The sequence below is a fragment of the Arvicanthis niloticus genome, chromosome 5, assembly GCF_011762505.2.
Source record: "Arvicanthis niloticus isolate mArvNil1 chromosome 5, mArvNil1.pat.X, whole genome shotgun sequence".
Lineage (NCBI taxonomy): Eukaryota > Metazoa > Chordata > Mammalia > Rodentia > Muridae > Arvicanthis > Arvicanthis niloticus.
The window spans coordinates 40,424,815-40,444,146 of NC_047662.1; positions in this window are offsets into that span (position 1 = coordinate 40,424,815).

Here is a 19,332-nt window from a genome sequence, read left to right on the forward strand (position 1 = left end):
TTCATTAACCCCACACTCTTGCCTCTGGCTAGCACAGGGCTGCAGGGAAGAGCCTTGTACAGTGATACAGTGATTGTGTTCAAAACTACCAGTATGCCCAGACAGTCTTGAGATGTTGGTGGTAAAATGGAGATAAATAATAGTGATGATACCTATTCTGATGGTTAGTCTTCATTGTTGGCTTGACTGGATTTTAAAAAATCTCCAATCAGGTCTGAAGACCCAAGGGTGGAAGACCCACCTTGAAGGTAGGCAGTACCATATGTAGGCTGGTTTCTCAGACCAGATAAAAAGAGAAAACAAGGATTGCACGAACACTGCCACTCATCCCTCTGCTTCCTGGCTACAACTTGACCAGCTGCCTTACGTTTCCAACACCATGTCTTCCCGCCATGATGGACACTGCACCCTCAAACTATGAGCCAAAGTAAACTCTTTCTCCATCCCCATTTTATTGAGAAGGAAACTGAGGCGTGTAGAATGTAAGTGGCTTACCAAGGTCACCCCTGTAAAAGCCATTGCTGCACAGCACAGGGGTAGATACTGAACACTATGTAACATCCTGTAGCAGCAATACTTACATTTTTATCATTGCCACATGGCTTCCTAGAGATTCCACCCACATGCCAGGGTCTTTGTACTGCCCATTTCCTCTTCTTAGAAAAGTCTTCCCTAGACATCCATCTCACTGACGTCCTTCAAATCTTTGTCCAAGTATCATTTTTCCAAAAGGACCTCCATCCCCCATACTCAAGCCCCACCTGGTCTCCCCACCCCCTTTGCTCAGTGAGACTCCATACTGCCTGTCACCATCTATCACACTGTATGGGACATTTTTTATTGGCCTCTCCAGCCCTGGACCCCACCTCCATGGGTCAGGGCTCTTTTTGCTTTGTTCTCTGCTCTGTCCCCAGCATGCAGAGCAGTTGCCGACACAAAGAAAGTGCTCAGCTTGTTGAGTGTGTGAATCACGCATCACAATTTAATGCTATCTCTGCAGCACTGCTCCAAACTGCTGAGTCCTGCCCCTGATCCTCCCTCGATCACTAACGCAATCTCCCAGGAGGGGTTCATCCTTTGCATAGCTTCAGGTAATTCTCTTCTTCTGACAATGCTCAGACCTTTACCACTAGAACTGAGCGCACTCTCTGCTCACTTGTATAGATGACAGGCAGAAAACATTTCCATCTAGGTCCCATCTGAGTCAGGACCCAAATGTATACCTCCTCTTGAGGTCTCATCTAGTAGTTTGCCAAGACAGGCACCTGGAGGCCAGCTTCAACTACTCTGTTTACTCCAAAATCAATGGGCCCGATTCCTTTAAAGCAGTGGTTCTCGACCTGTGGGCCGAGATACTTTTGGGGGTTGAATAATCCCTTCACAGGGTTTGCATATCAGATATCCTACATATCAGATAATTTACATTACTATTCATAACAGTAACAACATAAATTACAGTTATGAAGTAGCAACAAAAGTAATCTATGGTTAGAGGTCACCACAACATGAACAACCGTTATTAAAGTGTTGTGGCATTAGGAAGGTTGAGCATCTCTGCTGTAAAACATGTCTTGCCTGCCTCTTTTCTCTGCCCCCACCTTAGTTGGGATCATGAGCATAGGAAGATGACTACTGCTTCCCTGTGTTCCTTACTACCACCCTCCTTGGCATCTCTAAAACACCAGGGAAATGCCTTGCAATGCCTTTCTTCTGCGGTGTGTGTGTGTGTGTGTGTGTGTGTGTGTGTGTGTGTGTGTGTTTAATTTTTGCTGCTGACTAAAGGCCAAGGTCATAGCCCTGACCCTTCCTAGATTTATTGTTGCACTTAGCACTTTATATTCTCAGATGAATGGTGCTACTCCATGCTGTTCTGCCTTGCTCTGTAAAGGCCTTGCCTCTCCACCAGAAATGAGTGTCTCTACATGAAGTCTCCTCTATACCTGCTGACAATCCAGCATAAACATGACCTCCTCTAAGCAATCTTCTCAGAACGAAGAGGAGGCTGTTATGAGGAGATAGACACAGGAAAAGACAATGAGGGCTTAGGGAAACGATGGACCATGCAGCCTCAGGGACACTTGGTCAGAACTGAACCACTGTAGAAGGTGACCTTACCAGTGTTTGAGGAGACAGCATATAGTTGGCCATGGCTGAAATGTTTGCTATGTCCCCTAACAAATTTATGTAATGCCAGGGCCTCAGGAGCTTGTCAGAAGGTGTGTTATCCCTGAGACTGTAGGAACAACCAACCACATGGCACACCGATATCTGGTGTCCATATACTTTGGACTTCAGCGGCCCTACCTCCTCTACTGACCCCAGAAGTCAAAGGCCCCACTGTGATATCTGGAGCCAGTGTGAAGCAGTATGGTAATGTGGCTATACCCACAGGAACCCTAAAGTTAACTTTATCAACTATCTCGGACTTTGAACAGGTTATATAAACAGCCCAAACCTTCATTTCCTCTGTAAAACAGGTGTATTGACTGCATCTACCTCACCGGGTCATCATGAGCCTGATGGAGTCAACTGTATGCCAAGAACCATAAAGCATGTTAACACAGTCAGAGTACTGCTCATTAGTGTTTCTATTCACACTGCAGTCTGGAAGGTAAGGGTGATCCAGAGACCAGATACACCTCTCCTGTACAGTCTTTCAGGATTCAGCCCCACTGTCCTGATGGACCCTGCTCTGAACCTCCTGAGTTACACCAACATTCCCATCTCTATCATCTTGAACTGTCACATGCCTGTATTTCCATCTAAACTGTGATCCCCAGAGAGACAAGTGCCACCAGTGGCTCCAGACTGACCACATATGTTCTATCTCTGAAGGCAGCTGCCAAGCCTTCCCATCCATAGCCTATGGCCTGAGATCTAAAACCTTGGCATCTGCTGCTGAGCTGGACCCATGGAACACATTGTAATGTAACTCATTCTCAGATTTGGGCATTTGTGGGGAAGGTTTCAGTTTCTGTCCAGGTTTCTAGAGCCACTGAGACTGTTGATGAGCTTGGTGTAAAGACCTGGGAGGGATCTGAGGCATTTGACAGGTATATGAGAACCCATTTCCTATGGGGAAAAAAAAACTTGGAAAATTACCAACAGCTTTGACCAAGCCACTAACCCATGAAGTGGCCCTGGTGTGCTCACGTTTAGCACCAAAGATGGCCCACAGAAAACCAGTGACCTAGGAGAGATCTAGGAGAGAGAGTAAGAAAATTATTTGCCAAATGCAAAAATATTTGGGGATTTTGACAACCAGCAGAGTTGTTAGACCTGGAAGTGTGAATGAAGGAACCCCAATTCATCCTGCAGGTGTTTGTTCACTGTCCAGTGAGGAGCTGAGGCCCAAGGAAGAGAGGAGAGGACAGCAGTCATCCAATAAGACAAGTTATAAAGAGCTCCATGTAGCATATTCTGGAAGTCCAGCGAAGGGGGAGTACCAGCATGAGTGGGTTTGCTGTGAGGATACTTTGCTTAGCGCTTGGAATTTCAACACTACATGGGGCAGAGCCAGCTCAAAGGAGAGTGGACAGCAAGGGAGAAGCCTGGACATAAAGGTATGGAGTGCAGTGAGGGAAGAGGATACGTGAGAGAGAGAGAGAAAGGGCAGGAGGGTCTCAGGCCAGAAAGGCTGAGAATCACATGCCCAAGCAAGGAGTCTGCAGTTTTATTCGGTTAGCAAAGAGGGAAAGGGGGGATTTTTTTTTCAATGTACAAGTATTGTGGATAGAGTTAGCAAGAACACAGGAAAAATGGTTAGAACGAACCAGATGTGAGATGGAGGAGAAGCAAAGGCTGATGCAAAGCCTCTGTTGGCAAGGAAAAGGGCTGGCCAGAGTCTAGAGTGAGATGGACTAGGAACGCTGGGCATATGGATGGTCAGTGTCTCCTGGAAGAAGGTTGGCACATCAGGCCAGAGATGGCCAACAGGAACAGATCACTTCTGGATTGAGGAGCTGCAGAGGCATCTGACACCCAAGGAGATCGTGACAGATGGGTCTGATCTTCATGTGTTCATCTAGGCCCGGGAGCAGCAAACAGAAGATGAACTGGATGAGCAGCCACAGCACAACACGGGCCTGTCCTTGATAGGTCTATCGAAACCCCGGGCCTTGAGAGGGGCAAAGAAAACAGCCCCAGCTCCCTGAGAAAGGGTTAATTACATTAACATTTCAACAAGAGGCTCTGGAGGTCCCAGAACTATCAGACCCACCAGAGGAGAGTTACAAAGCACAGTCTCCATAACCAGGCTGAGGGACTCCAGTGACAGGCTCCATAGCCAGGTGACCTTGCCAAGTCAGTTAACCTCTCTTTGTCTTGGTTTTCTTATCTGCAAATAAAATCTTTATAGGATCTATGCAAAGAGTGAATGAAATAAAAGTTTGGGGAACTTATTGGGCCCACATCAAAAATGAGTGACTGCTACCTTCTACAGATGACCTCCCTGTGACAACCCTTTATAAACACAATACCTGCTACAAGTTACTTAACCCAGGAGCCTCACTTACCTTGCCTTTGAACATCAGTTTCTTTGTCTGTAAAGTGGGGACTCATAAAGCACTTGTGTAAGACTTGAAATCATGTTTAAGTACAAAGCCACTCTTGAAGCCATTGGCCTCTCTGGCAATGACATTCATCCTTGAACCCAAATCTATCCATCTGTGCCATCTCTGCACCCTCAGCACCCAAGAGTTGATGGTTGAATCTGGAATCACAGGAGGGGCAGTATTTTGGGTCCTCCTGTAAGATTTGGAGGAATTGTTCTAGTTCACTCCATCTTTCCATGCCAAGTTCCATCTCCGATCCTGAGACTCGGACAACTAATACTGTTGCAGCATATAAAACAATGAGAAAGGGGAATCCCTGAGGAGGGAGAAGGAAATTGTCACCCACTTCCCTCTCCCCACACTGACTCCCAGGAGGCCACTGGAGATTGGACCCTGGTTTTCTTTCCAAGGTCACCTTCATGACAATTCCACCAGGGCTCTGGCTGGCAGCACCCGCCAACACCAGGCCGTGATGGATTGCTGCTTGCTCTGGCTACTGTTCACTGCACAATCCAATCTCGGAGACACACATATTTCTCAATTCAGGGACTTCTTTTATTTTATGAAAAATCAGCCGGCTGCTCAGGCGTGAGTGGCTGAGCTTGGCGAACACTATGGATTTTCCAAGCCTGCTCTGGCCCTGTTGCCCCTCTGAACCCCTCTTCCTCTGCCTCACCCTCTCATTACCCAGACTCAGTCTCATGAAGAGTGGAAGAGATCCAAGCTGGGGAGCCAGTTAGCCCTCATTAGCCTCTGCTACTGTTCGAATCTGGACCATCACCCAACGGCCATGTGTTAGAAGCCCCATCCCCATCTCTGCTCTGGGAGGAAGGGAGTGAACACATTAACAGTGGGGCCTGGTGGGGTTTTCAGGTCACTGGAGATGGGCCTTTAAAGAGAACTGTGGAACTCTGGCTCCCCTGTCTCCTCCTTCACTCCAATCATGAGAGTTTCTACCATAATGTGCTGCCCTCCTTCCCTGAGCCTCAGTTTCTTCCATGTAAAGTTTTAACAGTACTACAGACACTCCTGGGTCATTCCAAGTCCTCAGTGAGTGGCAGCCAGGCTCCTGGCGTAGGCATGGGACTCTATCGGCGTCCTTTCTTCCTTCTCTATTTCCGGTCTGTCTCTCTTCATTCTCTCTGCTCCCTGCTTACCTCCCTCTCTTTTTTCTCTCTTCCCTGCCCCAGAACACTCTGCTCTAGAAGTCAGTCACTAAATGTAGGCATCTTGGATGAGCAAGTCTTTGTTTTCAACCTTTTATCTCAAAAAAATGCATTCTGTCTTGTTATCAGGACAATTATGATTCAGACACAAGGATTCCAAGATGGCACCACTAGCTCCTACTGTCTTCACCCTATTAGGGCTTGGAAACCACTGCCCCAGCTCTTTCTACTTAGTCCTTCTGGTTCTAGTGCACTACCTCCACCAACACTAAGAGAAAAGAACACTTTTTCTTGTGGGAAATGGCCAGGAGATTATCTTTAAGAAGCCAAGTCAAAGCCAACTAGGAGCCTAATATCACCACAAGCCAAAATTTTCAAGTTCTCCCTAGGCATTTGAGTGACTTGAAAACAAACTTTTAACTGGGAAGAAAAGCAGAGAGATGTATTAGATATCAAGCCAGAACCAAAGCAGTTCTGTCAGAGACAGTAAAGACTGCACACAACCTGGGAGATATCTCTCAGTCCCCTTCTCTGATGTCAGCTGAGGGATATAAGAAGTTAGATTTTAAGTCCAGAAAGAACATAGGCCCTTGGTGGAAGACAACTATACCTTGAGTGTTGACACCAGCAACCAGAACACAGCTTAGAGGCTCTGGGTGCATGATCACCTGTTACCATATCAACAAGAAGACACAGAGTCTTCTCAAATACCCATTGCTCCATTGCTTTCACCATTTGCTTATGCTGAGCCCACTCAAGTACCTATGTCTTCATCTCCACTGTCCCTGTATGGATCCTCCATACCCTGATCTCAACCCACTTTGCAAGGCACAGAAGTGAATGGTCTTTACAAACTGCCATGCTGACCAGGAAATCTTTGAAATCCTCCAAGCCTCCCACTGTTCATAGGCCAATCTAAATTCTTAGACAGCAAACTTCTTGTGGAAAGAGCCAGGATATATGTTGTTTGTGTGTGTGTGTATATATATATATATATATATATATATATATATATATATATATATATATATAAAACTTGGACACATCCAACTGCCATAATGAAACCAGCCTGAGACAATAACTAAACAAGTGGGTGTGGCTGTGAGTCGGTAAACTTTAACTGAGATTCACAGTTAGTGAACCAAATCTGCTGCCTGCTGTGACATACCCCACCTACCATGCCCTGGGTGACTTGGACCCTACCTGACAGAGGGTTCGCCACCACTCACCATGCCCTGCTTTGTGCTGCACACATAAACTATTCTGCCAGTCCCCATCAATTGCTCAGGATACTCCTTTTGGTCCCACCTTTGCCTCATTACCTCTTATGCATCTTAGGAGGCTCAGCCCAGGCTTTAATTTGGCAATGTCCATCAAACCTTGAAATGCACATTTTGTTTGACCTACCAACTCACTTCTAGAACTCCATCCCAAAGTTCTTATCTGTAAGAACTTGTTGCACTGTTGTCTATGGCATTTAAAAAATGGGAACCTAAGCTAGTAATTATGGCATACAAATAATGGATATTATTCCATTAAAAATAATAGAATAAGACAGGTATGGTTACAAACCTGTAGTCCCAGTATTGAGGAGGCTGAAGCAAGAGTTTGGCAAATCCAAAGCCTGCTTGGGACACATAGTGAGTCTGAGCCCAGCATGGACAACATAAAAAGATACTGAATTCCAAAATTTAATAATAATTACAATGAAATAAATACATCCGTTATAAATGGAACTTGTTTCCAAGGTTATTGTATATGTGATATACATGTTCAAGTGGTTGTGCACACATGTACAGGTAGGTACATGTGTCTGTATGTTCTTGTCCTTGTGGACCAGAGTCATCATTCAGTGTCTTCCTCAGTCATTCTTCACCTGATGTTTTTGAGACAGGGTCTCTCATTGAACTTGAAGCTCATCAATCCAGCTAAATTGTCTAACCAGTAAGCTATGGCTGTCTTCTCCTCTGCCACCACCCACTGGCCCCAGGGCTGGGATTATAGACATGCATTATCATGAGTGATTTCTCATATCTGTGCTGAGGATCCAAACTCAGGTTATCATGCATGTGTGGCAGGCACTTAGCAACCGAGCCATCTCTCAATCCTGTTTCCAAGATGTTTAAGAAAACATGCACGTTTGTAAAAGCCTGGATTTGTTTCTTAGCATGACAAAAGGAGGCAGGAGGAGGAAGGGAATAGAACAGAAGGAAAGAGAGAAAGGGGGAACAGAAACAAGGGAAACAGAGGGGGGCAGAAAAGGGGAGATGAGAACTGTGCATGGCAAATGCCATTCGTGGGGAAGTGCTTTCATGAACATACATGCATGTTTTATGTGACCGAATACCTGAAATGACATAACTACCTCTTAGAAACAGAACTGCAAGTGGATCATGGGGTTGGAGATGCCTCCCATGATTCCAAAGCATTATTCAAGGCTACATGGAGCCTCACACAGAGGGCACAGTGGCAACACTGTCCCTTGTAGATACACAACACAGTAGTGGTCCAGATTTTGGAGAAAGCAAACCCCTCATTTCTCACCTACTTTACTTACCTATTTAAATATCTCTAATGCTAAAGTCTGAGATCCAGACTAAAGTCAGACTATAGTACAAGTGTTTGCCTGCCAGGCTGTGAGTCCTTGAAGGTGAAAAGTCTCCCTTATTCATAACAGTGTGATTTGCGCCATCGAGGAAAGATGTGAAAACCACAAAAAGAATATATCTGTCTGACGTGTAGCCAGATCTTGCCAAACAACATCAGAGATGGGCATTTAAACAAAGGAGAGCAGTGGATGCAAAGGTGTAGATGGAGGATCTGCATACGCAAAGTAGCAAACACATGCAGGTAGGTATTGGGTTTAAAAGCAGCCCCCGGAACCTCCTCCGAGTGCCTAGGAACAAGCTGTGCTCTGCTGAAGGAGCCAAGTTTATTCAAGGCCAGGCAACCAGAGAGAAAAATCAAGGTGTTCTATCATTCCAACATTCCTGGTCAAGGAAAAAACATAGAAGGCAAACTGGCATTGGCACTCTGGAAGTCAGGGGCAAAAGATAACTTCTAACAGGGTGGTAAAAGAGGGGTTCACAGGGAAGCTGATGTAGGACATGATGCTCAAAGGATGATAGAGGTTTCAGCAAAGATGGGACAGAATGAGGCATGAGTGGACAAGGTCTTGAGCAAAGGAAAATAGTAAGAGAGCTCAGGAAGTGTCTGGGAGGCTGAAGCATGGAGCAACATGCAAAGAAGGCCAGAGATGAAGTGGGCAAGGTTGGCTGGCTTGATGGGGAGGGCTTTGAGCATGAGGCCAAGGATGCTGGCCTGTTTCCACACCATTGGTAGAGTCTGAGTTTCCAGCTGACATTCTCGGAAGCCGAGGGTCATTATCCAGGACATTAAGTGGCTAATGGGCCCATCTCGGTGCCCGGTGCAGCCTGGAGCACAAACGGTTTCCAAATGCTGTTTTTATCTCTTGGCAACTGTGAGGCCAAGCCCTCCGAACGACAAACTCTGAGACGTGATGCCCCACTCTCCTGTCTACTGCCCGTGGCCAAGAGCTCTGAAAATGACTCTTCTGCCTCTTCACCCACCTGCCCCCAGACCAACCCCAACCCAGTGCAGCCATTTCCAGGAACCAAAGCCAAGCCCACACCTGCTCTCTCTGACCTCATTTCTCCCCCAACTAATTGATCAGAGTGCAGTAATAATAGCAAGATTCAAGAGCACTGGTCCCCCAGTGGGCCCAAGGCTCAGGAGAGTGCCTCAATTATTAATCTTCCGCCAGCTGCCAGAGCCAACAGGCCTCCTGGGTGCCCAGAGGGGCAGTCTGGACCAGATTGAGAATGATTCAGGTTTAAAAGGGTAGCTGAGTAAGATCCAACAGGTCTAAGGCCACATCTGGAGCCAGAGGGCAGCAAAATCTACCTGCTGTGGCTATGGGGAGTAGCCTCCCACTCTTGGCTATTACAGGGCAGCTCATTTCAAAGGCCCCAGGACGCCCTTCCTACATACTTACCTCTAAATCTTCTTCCAAAATGAGATATAACCAGTGGGAAAGGGACAAAAGGGAGCTTTCCTGACCATCCTAGCCAGGTCCCAAACTAGCCCCTCCCAATGCTTCACCCATAGTTTGTATCCAATGCTTTCTAAAGAGTCAGGGTATGGGGCAGGTATGATATAAAAACAATTCTCCCACCTTAGCCCTCCTCAGCCTACCTCATCCCACCTCAGCAAACCTCATCCCATCTCAGTTCACCTCAGCCCTCCTCAGCACACCTCAGCACAACTCATCCCACCTCAGCCCTCCTCAGCCCATCTTAGCATACCTCAGCCCATCTCAGTCCACATCAGTCCACCTCAGCCTATTTCAGTCCACATCAGTCCACTTCAGCCCATCTCAGTACACATCAGCACACCTTAGCATGCCTCAGCATACCTCAGTGGTACCCAGCCTTTTTACCATAACACAATGTGTCTCCTCCAAGAAGACATCCGCAACTGTTTCTACCCTCCTGCCTCCTTTCTCTGGGCTACTCCATTGAGGGCACAGAGGGTTAGTTTTTAGTGTCCCTTTGTGCCTGTGAGTTGCTGCTGTATCCTCATAAACTTTGCAAGGACAAAGCTCTTTTCTTCTGGAAAAAGGGAAATGGACCTGTGAGCTTCAAAACTGTCCTCTGCCACTAACAAGCATGCGACCTCAGAGAAGTTACCTAAGCCCTATGATCCTCAGGCTCTCAACCTGAAAATTGGAGATGGTGCCTCTGATCTCCCTGGGCACATTGTAGAGGACCAGCAGGTTGTGGTGGTCCAACCTCCCAACAGGAAGTCCACTTTCCCCACTGGACCCACTACCTCCCCCCCACCAATCTGTGTATTCACAGAAGAACCTCATCTTTTCACACTAAAAATGCTATGAAACAAGGTATGTGTGGATAATCAATTGCCCCACTGCCCCAGGCTGTTGACAGGGATACCAAGCTGGCATCAAGACCAGCCTTGTGCTTTTTAATCAGGATGGACTCCATGCTCAACAAAGAAATAACAGCATCTCTTAAACCAAAAGTTTCGTGGCAAAGAAGCTAGAAGCCATGTGTGACTCTGAGATGCCTTTTAGAGTTCATTAATCTGCAAGAGAGGACGGAAGGAAATGGAACCAGGAAATGGGACCAGGGTGGACATCCTGAGGTAGCTCAGGTCTCATTAACCATCAGACATTCTCTTGAATCCCAACTCTTCTTTGAAGGCTATCAGTTGTCTGCTGGTCTCCAGGTCCCTCCTTCACAGGGCTCCTAAAATAACTGTAGCAAGCCCTTCAAAATGGCCAGATGTCAAGAAGCAGTAGCTACGTCTCCGTGTTAGCTAAGACAATTTGAATACCATGAAGTTCACATATTTTAACTGTTATAATTCAGTGAGTTCTACAAGTGCATATATTCACATGATGACCACCACAACCATGAGAGAGAACATTTCCATCACTCTGATGGAATGTTTGTTTCTTCTCACTTCCACCCTAGGGACCACTGACCTGACTTCTGGCCTCATGTTTTCCCCTTCTGGGATTTCATATACACAGGCCAACACACTCTGGAGCCCTTTGTGTCTTGCTTCTTCACTGAAACTTTTCCATTGTAGGAGCATTCCTCCATGGATATCCTTTCACCGAGCATTTCAGCTGTTTCTATATTTTTACTATGTAAGAACAGCATACTGTAATGATTGATAGAAATCCCAGGCTTGTTATTTATTATGGACTTACAATCAGAGCTAAACAGGTTTCAAGAGATCATCAAGTCTAACAATTCCATCATGAAGATTATAGAGCTGAGTTCAGAGGGGAAAGTTCATGGTCCCTCTTTACTTTTTAGAGTATGGTCACTAGGATTCAGAATCCAGGCCCATAGTTAGTGGACCAGATCAGCCCTTAGCAAGGTCCCTGGGCACTTTGTAGTCACATTCAAGTTTGAGAATCGTTGGCTTAGCAGGCAATGGGTAAGTCATGGACTAAGTCACCTGACACCCAGGCTGGAGCTGCTCTTCTGCCACCATAGGGATTGCCAGTTGAGCTTGTGGGCAATTAGGACTCACAACTTCAGGCTCAGAAAAGCCCTTCTAATCTGTGAGGTCAGGGCGTTGGCTGGCTTAGCTAAGTTGCTGCTGCTTTTGTATCCTCTTGGAAACATAGAACCTTTCAGTGTCTGGGTCAACTTGGGTCCCAGAGGCCCTGGGATCCTTAATTGAAAATCGTAATTATTTATTTAGATGACAATGCTGTTAGCATGCAGAATTAATGACAGCCATGTGGTCTAGGTTGAAGGAGACAGAGGAGAGTGGGTGAAGATTTCTCAGTGGGGCTCTCAGAGTAGAAGTGCTCAATAGACTCGCCTCCCACAGACATCCCTTTACTGTGTTATCTACTACCACAAGCATGTTTCCCTGCAGTAAAATAATGGCTGTGAACTGCTTTAAGACAGTGTATTTCTTTTCTCTCACAATGGATAACAATATCAGGATGATGAGTTTACAGGTGAAAATAATATTGCTTGTTATGACATTTGTTTTAGTCTATGATTGGCTGTTCCAGTTAGAAAATAGGATAAACCAGAATCACTTACAGATGGACCACATCACCTAACAATATAGTATCAATCAAGTAGACTTATCTTCAGGCATTTATTGAATCCCAGGATGACCTACAAACCGAAAATAAGGAGCAGGAGCATGGATGAATCCCTGTTCTCTGGAAGTCTTTAGTCCAGTAAGAGAACTGAACTAAGCTAAGAAACAAGGGACCACTCAGAGCAGTCTGCCCTTGGTCAGGGAATGTCTGGGTATCAGGGCTTCTGAAGCTCAGGGAACAGAATTCCCATAGCTGAACTGTGCGAAGCCTTAAAAGAAAGAATGGGTGAGAGCACAGAAATGGAGACCAGCTTGAGCAGAAGCGTGGAGGAGGGACAGGTACATGCTGCAAAGGGTTCCTGTGTGGTTAGAGTGGGAGATGGCTCAGACACAGGAGATGAGCGCAGAGACAGAACCAGGAGCCAACATCAAAGCTAAGCTAACAAAGCAGGAAATTTCCTTCAAGACTAAGGGGTCACCGAAGGGCTTAGATAGAGATCCATTTGGTCAGACTTGCATGACCAAAGAAAGATGCCCTTAGAAAATGATAGACTCAGCACATTATAGACAGGAAGAAATGATCCGCACATGAATGCAAAGCATGCAGCCAGTCCCCTCCCCATTTGTTGAAAGCACAGATTTCTGGGCACAAGTACTGAAAACCTCTGCGGTAAGGCATGGCAATCTGCTTTAGTTTTCGAGTGCTGGTTTTCATGTTTTACAGTTTGGTTGGGTTGGGGTTTGATTTGTTTGCTGTTATTTGAGATCATCGATTTTAATCTCTTCATTTCCCACAAGGGAAAATAGAGGCTCAAAATGATGAATGAGTTTCTAAAAGGTCACACATCCAGTAAGTGGCAGAGCCCAAACTGCCCTACTTAAAGGCAAGGCCTTCACCCCCTTACTTGATGGAGGATGAATTCTATTCTAAAGCACCTCCAATAGACAACATGTGCTCCACAGATGCCTCTCGTAGGATTCTCCTGCCTGTAAACTTCCCAGTAGAAAATATTCTGAAAATCTCTGCTCACCTTTCTCAACAAGGTGCCTGCCCTGTAATCTCCCTTCCCATACAAGCATCAGCAAGCACCAGCCAAGGCCAGTTGGGATCAGCCTTCTATGGGTCCTTCTGCTACCATATGTAGGACAACAATGTCTCCCAACCTAAGCTGGTCCCAAGTGATGGGTGTCAAAAGAGTAGATGAGAACTAGAGAAAAAGGCTGAATGCCATCTCATGTCACAGAACACAGAGACTTCAGCAAGGGACAATTTCACAAAACAGCTATAGCTACCTTCATGCAGTCTTCCTTGTAACTCATTCTGACTGATAGGCTGTGGGTAATGGGTGTGGACTCATTGCTTTAGGTGCAGGTGGATCTGCGTTAAATAAAGTGAGCATACACATATAGAATTGGGAGCCTAATAACAGTATGCAACCCTGAGCAGAGTAGGGTGACTATAGTTAACAATAATCCTGTTTCAAAATAACTAAGAGAGGGATTTGTAATGTTTACACCACAAAAAAAAAACCATAAATGTTTGATGTGGGGGCTATGCTAGTTAGCCTGATTTGATTAGTCCATGTAGTATACATATATCCAGTATCCACAATCGCTGTGTCAATTTAAAATAAGATGAAAGCATCCCACTTTTACATGACACATACTCTGTACCAAGCCCTGCTCAAAAGTTTTTACATTTTTTAAGCCATATTTTAAAAAAACCCTTTGAGGCATGTGTTATTATTACTTTATAAATGAAGAAAGTAAGACCCAGAGAAGTTAAATAACTAGCTTGACTTCAGGCTAATGGGTGCTAAGGTTGGGATTCAAACACAGGCAGTCTGGCTCTAGAGCCCATACTCCTTATCACACTGCTAAACGTTCTATATGCCAAGGCCAGAACTGGATAAAAAAGATGAACCAGAGCCAGCACTGAGAAATCTCACATCTAATGGGGGATATAGTCAACTAACACAGGCAGTACCACACAGTATGACTAGAGATGGGACAGAGAAGATTGTCTACCGCCTAGTGTGGGGATCAGATGAACATCCTGTAAGAAGGCGGCTTGAAGGAAAACCATCTGCCAGCAGCTATTCCTGAGAAAGGAGTTGCCGATTGCTGTGATGAAAAAACATGACCAAAAAGCAAGTTGGGGAGTAAAGGGTTTATTTAGCTTACACTTCCATGTTCCTGTTCATCAGGGAAGAAAGCCAGGACAGTAACTCCAACAGGGCAGGAACCTGGAGGCAGAAACTGATACAGAGGCCATAAGGATGCTTCTTACTGGCTTGCTTTATAAGGCTTGCACAACCTGTTTTCTTATAGAACACAGGACCATCAGCCCAGGGATGGCATCACCCATCATGGGCTGGGCCCTCACCCATTGATCACTAATTGAGAAAATACCTTACAGCTGGATCTCATGGAGACATTTCCTCAACTGAGGCTCCTTCTTCTCTGATGACTCTAGTTTGAGCCAAGTTGGAACACAAAACCAGCCAGTACAAAAGTCATAAACATTTCTGTGCCTGGACAGTTCTGATCCTGAAGATTCCCCTTCTCTCTTAGTTTGACCTGTGTGTACTTCACACTCTGATCCCCATTGAAAGAAGACTCAGCCAATCCCCACTTCCTGGATTTTGTGCATTCAGATTCTCTGTATTCTGGAAGTCTTATGTTAGCAGTCTCCAAACTTCTATGGCTGCTACATGCAAAAAGTTCCTTGAACTAAACTTTCTTTAAAAAAAAAATCTAACCATGTCCCAAACCCAAGCTAGAGCATTCCTCCTTCCCTCTCTTCTTTGTAGGGAAGAAGACACACAGACACATAGTTGGGGGAGGCAGGGACTGGCTTCTGGCTCCAAGAAATTGTTGACAAGGGGGGGGGGGGACACTGAAAGAAGTGGACAATAGCTTCCAGGTTATTCCCTGATTTATGGGAATGATCCTCCTCAGGTAAAAGTTTGGCTGAGATGAGACAAAGTAAACAAGTGGAGCATGCAGACTGTGTCAGCTGCCTGTCTGAAGCCCTCTGAGCAAAGGTAAGGGTGCAGGTAGATTAGTTATGAATGTTTGAGGGAATTCCATGCAGTAAGGGCACCACCCCATCTCTAGGACATACTTTATCAGGCACTACCATGAATAAATACTGAGTTGGGTCGAAGACCAGAAATACCCCTCAAGAAAAAGCAAAGACCAAGAGAACTTAACTTCAGTCAGTCTGAGTTCTGGACACTCGGCTGTGGATTATCTGGAAAGAAAGGAGTGCCAGTGGTTGAGGCTCAGCCTCTGGGCTCATTCTTTCTCTGGGTCTATTTCCTGAACTTTTCTATGAGGCTAGTCACCTATGGTAGACTCTACACTATGTGAGTGTTGCACAGGACAATCGCTGTGACTACTTTTTGCAAACTGAATTCAAGGTGCAGATGTGAGTTTATACTAACAATGCCAAGCTTGACTCCCACTAACTGATCCCCATCCAAGGAAACAACTGTGTTTTTGCTTCTATCTACCATGTTATTCATATAGGTATTTCTTTATTTCATATAGTTTCTGTACAGTGTATAGAAGTACCATTCAATTCCAAGGAAAAAAAGCAAGGAGTCGGGCCTGGTAACATAGCCAGTAATTTCAGCTGCTCAGGAGGCTGAGGCAGGAAGGTAAATAAATCTAAGACCTACCTGGTATAGAGAATAAAACAGAGAGACAGACAGAGAGAGAGAGAGAGAGAGAGAGAGAGAGAGAGAGAGAGAGAGCTGAGAAAGTCATGGGGAGCAGACCATTAAGCACTTCTCCATGGATCCTGCCTCTGCTTGAGTTCGTGCCCTAACTTCCCTTGGTGATGGACTATAATTGGGATGTGTAAGCCAAATAAACCCTTTTCTTTCCAAATTGTTTTTGTTCGGAGTGTTTTATTAAAGCAATACAAAGCAAACTAGAAGAGTTCTCAACACTTACGATTCAGGTTTTGTTTCTACTTTTCTTCAGTGTTGCAGAACAAATAGCTTGGGTAAAGAATTCCAAGTGGGTGAAACAGCTCAGTGGGTAAAGTCACTTCCTGCCAAACCTGATGGCCTGAGGTTGATCCTCAGAACCTATAAGACAGAAGGAATAGACCTACCTCTTGCAAGTTGCCTTCTGCTCTCCACAGGTGTGGCATGATACAGTGCATCCATATACAAATCAGTAAATTAATGTAAAAGGAATTCCTTTTTCAAACAGGTTCTCATTGCATAGGCTAGGTTAGCCTGAAACTTTCACTGTAGACTACTCTAGCCTCAAAATCAAAGATATTTCCCTGCCTCTGACTCTCTGGGTGCTGGGATTAAAAGGTATGCCCTGCCACAGTTAGCAACTTTTAAATCTGAATTTAAGGCATGCTGCTCTTTAACTGGTACCTTCTCCTTAGCAAGTGCTCTGGGCCCTGCATAGGTGCCATCAGCACCACTGTGACACTTCAGCATGCCCACTCACTTTCATGTCTCATCTACTGGAAGTCCAGAAACCTTTTGAGGAAAGAAACTCTGTCTTGCTTGCCCTATGACCTCAGTATCTACATACAAAATCCTGACCAGACAGGTTTATAGAATTGAACAAGTGAATTCGTTAGGGTGGGGAAGACATAGGGTTAATTTCTGAGTGGCTTCAGTTAAGTGAAGGAAGTATGAAAGTTCACAACGCCTAGAGTCAAAGACACTGTCCTCAAATAGCACATCTTCTAAGTACCTGAGGCCCTGGCCTGCTGAAGGCCTTTATTGAGGCCTGAAGGCAAAGGCGATTTCAGAACCACGGATAGCTCCGTAGTGAGGTCCCTTTGGCCTGGAGCCTAAACAGGCCTTTCCACCAACAACCAGATGTTCCTGCTTTCTCAGCCAGCTTAAGGCTAAAACAAACCTTTTCAACCAGAGTTTATCAGAGTTTCTAAATTACATACTGGGAAGAAATTTAATTGGTTTAATTAAGAAAGTTTATTTCATGGTAATTCAGTTTTGTTATGCTGTGAGACTTAATGTGTCCTCTGGTGGGAGCGTCTGTTATAAATATTCATGGCCTCTCTCAAATACCCTCTCTTGGCCCAAATCTCCCTCCCCCCAACCCATAGAGTTGGAAAATGTGTCTGAAGAATGTTGAGGAAGGTAAAGCTTCACTGAGCGTGGACACTGGGCCACAACAAGGTCAACTGAACTCACTGTAGAGAGCCAGGGGGCTGGAGCTGCAAGACACCTTGGAGATTTAATGCATTGCTCCTGCATTTTACAGATAGGGAAAACTGAGGCCTAGAGGGAGAGAGTGGGTCCCTTACTTGATAGATGGCAGAGCTAATACCAGGTATTGAATTGCTTTTGCCTGACAAATGGTAAACCCAAACTGTTTTCAAGCTAAGATTATAAATCATCTGATTTCTTACATATATGGAGAAAGCTGAAGACAAGAGGCTGACTTGACCAAACCACTTATATATCCATCTACCTGACTCTATCTGCAGGATGATCCAAGCACCAAGAATCATACACCTTCAATTAGATAAGCTTCTGTGGAAAACATGTGCACACCTAACACAGCTATACTAAGGTGCTGAAACCCACGTTGCCTTTCCTTGGAGGAATTTCCAGTCCAGCTGGGCAAAGGTGGGAAATGGAAATAAGAACTCCTTATTCACTGCTGAAACTACTCATCTGTCCCCTACACTTATTTAGTGTATCTGTGCTTTATACACAGACAGCCCTCCCTAACACAGCTGCCTAGCAACCCCCTACTCCTTCCAGATCCAGAAGTCTTTAGAATCTCTCCCCTGGCATGCACAACATGACTAGGACCCTCTTGCTTCTATGCCCCATTGGGCATCCTATCTCATAGCAGTCATCACACTGAACAGTTGCTTTTTTTAACTTGTCTGTCTCCCACCAGGGTAAGCTCCTTGGAATTGCCTGTGCCAAGTGCATTGTCTGGCAAAAAGACTAGAGGCTCAGCAAATAGTAGCTAAATAGATGAATGGAAAGCTGATTTAATATGGAGTTTCAGCTCACTGGGTTATAAACCTGGAATAGTTTTATTTTTCCAATAACTGCTACCAACTGTGCTCTGTTGAACCCGCCTTTTCCTGCTGGTAGCAGGCTGCCTAAACAAACTCAGTCTGAGGCCATAACTTTCCAGGCACTTTCAGTTATTAGAACAGTCTCATCTGGGTTCTTTGGGACTCAGTGTGATTTACTTGCAATTTTTATTCTTATTCAAAGCTCTCTCTACCCTACCTGTTATTCCCTGATCCCTGTCCCTGCCATTCCCAATCCAGTTCAGAGGAGAGAGAGTTCCCTCCTTCCCTTCCTCCCTCCCTTCCCCTCCTTCTCTCTACTCCTCTTCCTCCTTCTTTGCCACCCTGGAATTTGCTTGACGAGATAAAAGCAAAGAATACCTCTAAACTGGCAGCCTCTAATGCAAGAAAATCCTCTCCTAACTGTGCCCTAGCTGATTACCTGGTCCGCTGATTATGCTTTCCTTGCAGCTGCAGAGAGAACTCCCCTGTAAGTTCTGCCAATGAGGACTAAGCAACAGCTTATGGACCAGTCTTCACTGAGATTTGTCTCCTGGATGGCATTCATGGCCATGCCTTCTCAAATCCAATCCCACCAGAGAACACTGCAGCTCAACTAGGGTTCAAGAGGCTATGCCCAGTCCTTCTTTAACTTTTTTTAACTGATTTGAGATGGTCAGCCTGTGAGTTAAGGGACTATAGCAAATTCATGACTTGGAGTTTATTATAAGGGTGTTCTCTATGTTTTATTTAGAAATAGCTGAGTGGAGTTAACAGGCAACAGTCCAGATTACCTTACATGGATAGCTGGTTTTCAAAACATCAGAAATCCTTAGAATTGACATGACAAACATTTCAGTATTAATGTTCATTTTCATTAGAGATCTGTCTGCTCTGGACAGCTTCCTATATTGAATTCTAAGAAGAAATTGAGCATCCTTGGAGTTACTCCAGTTGT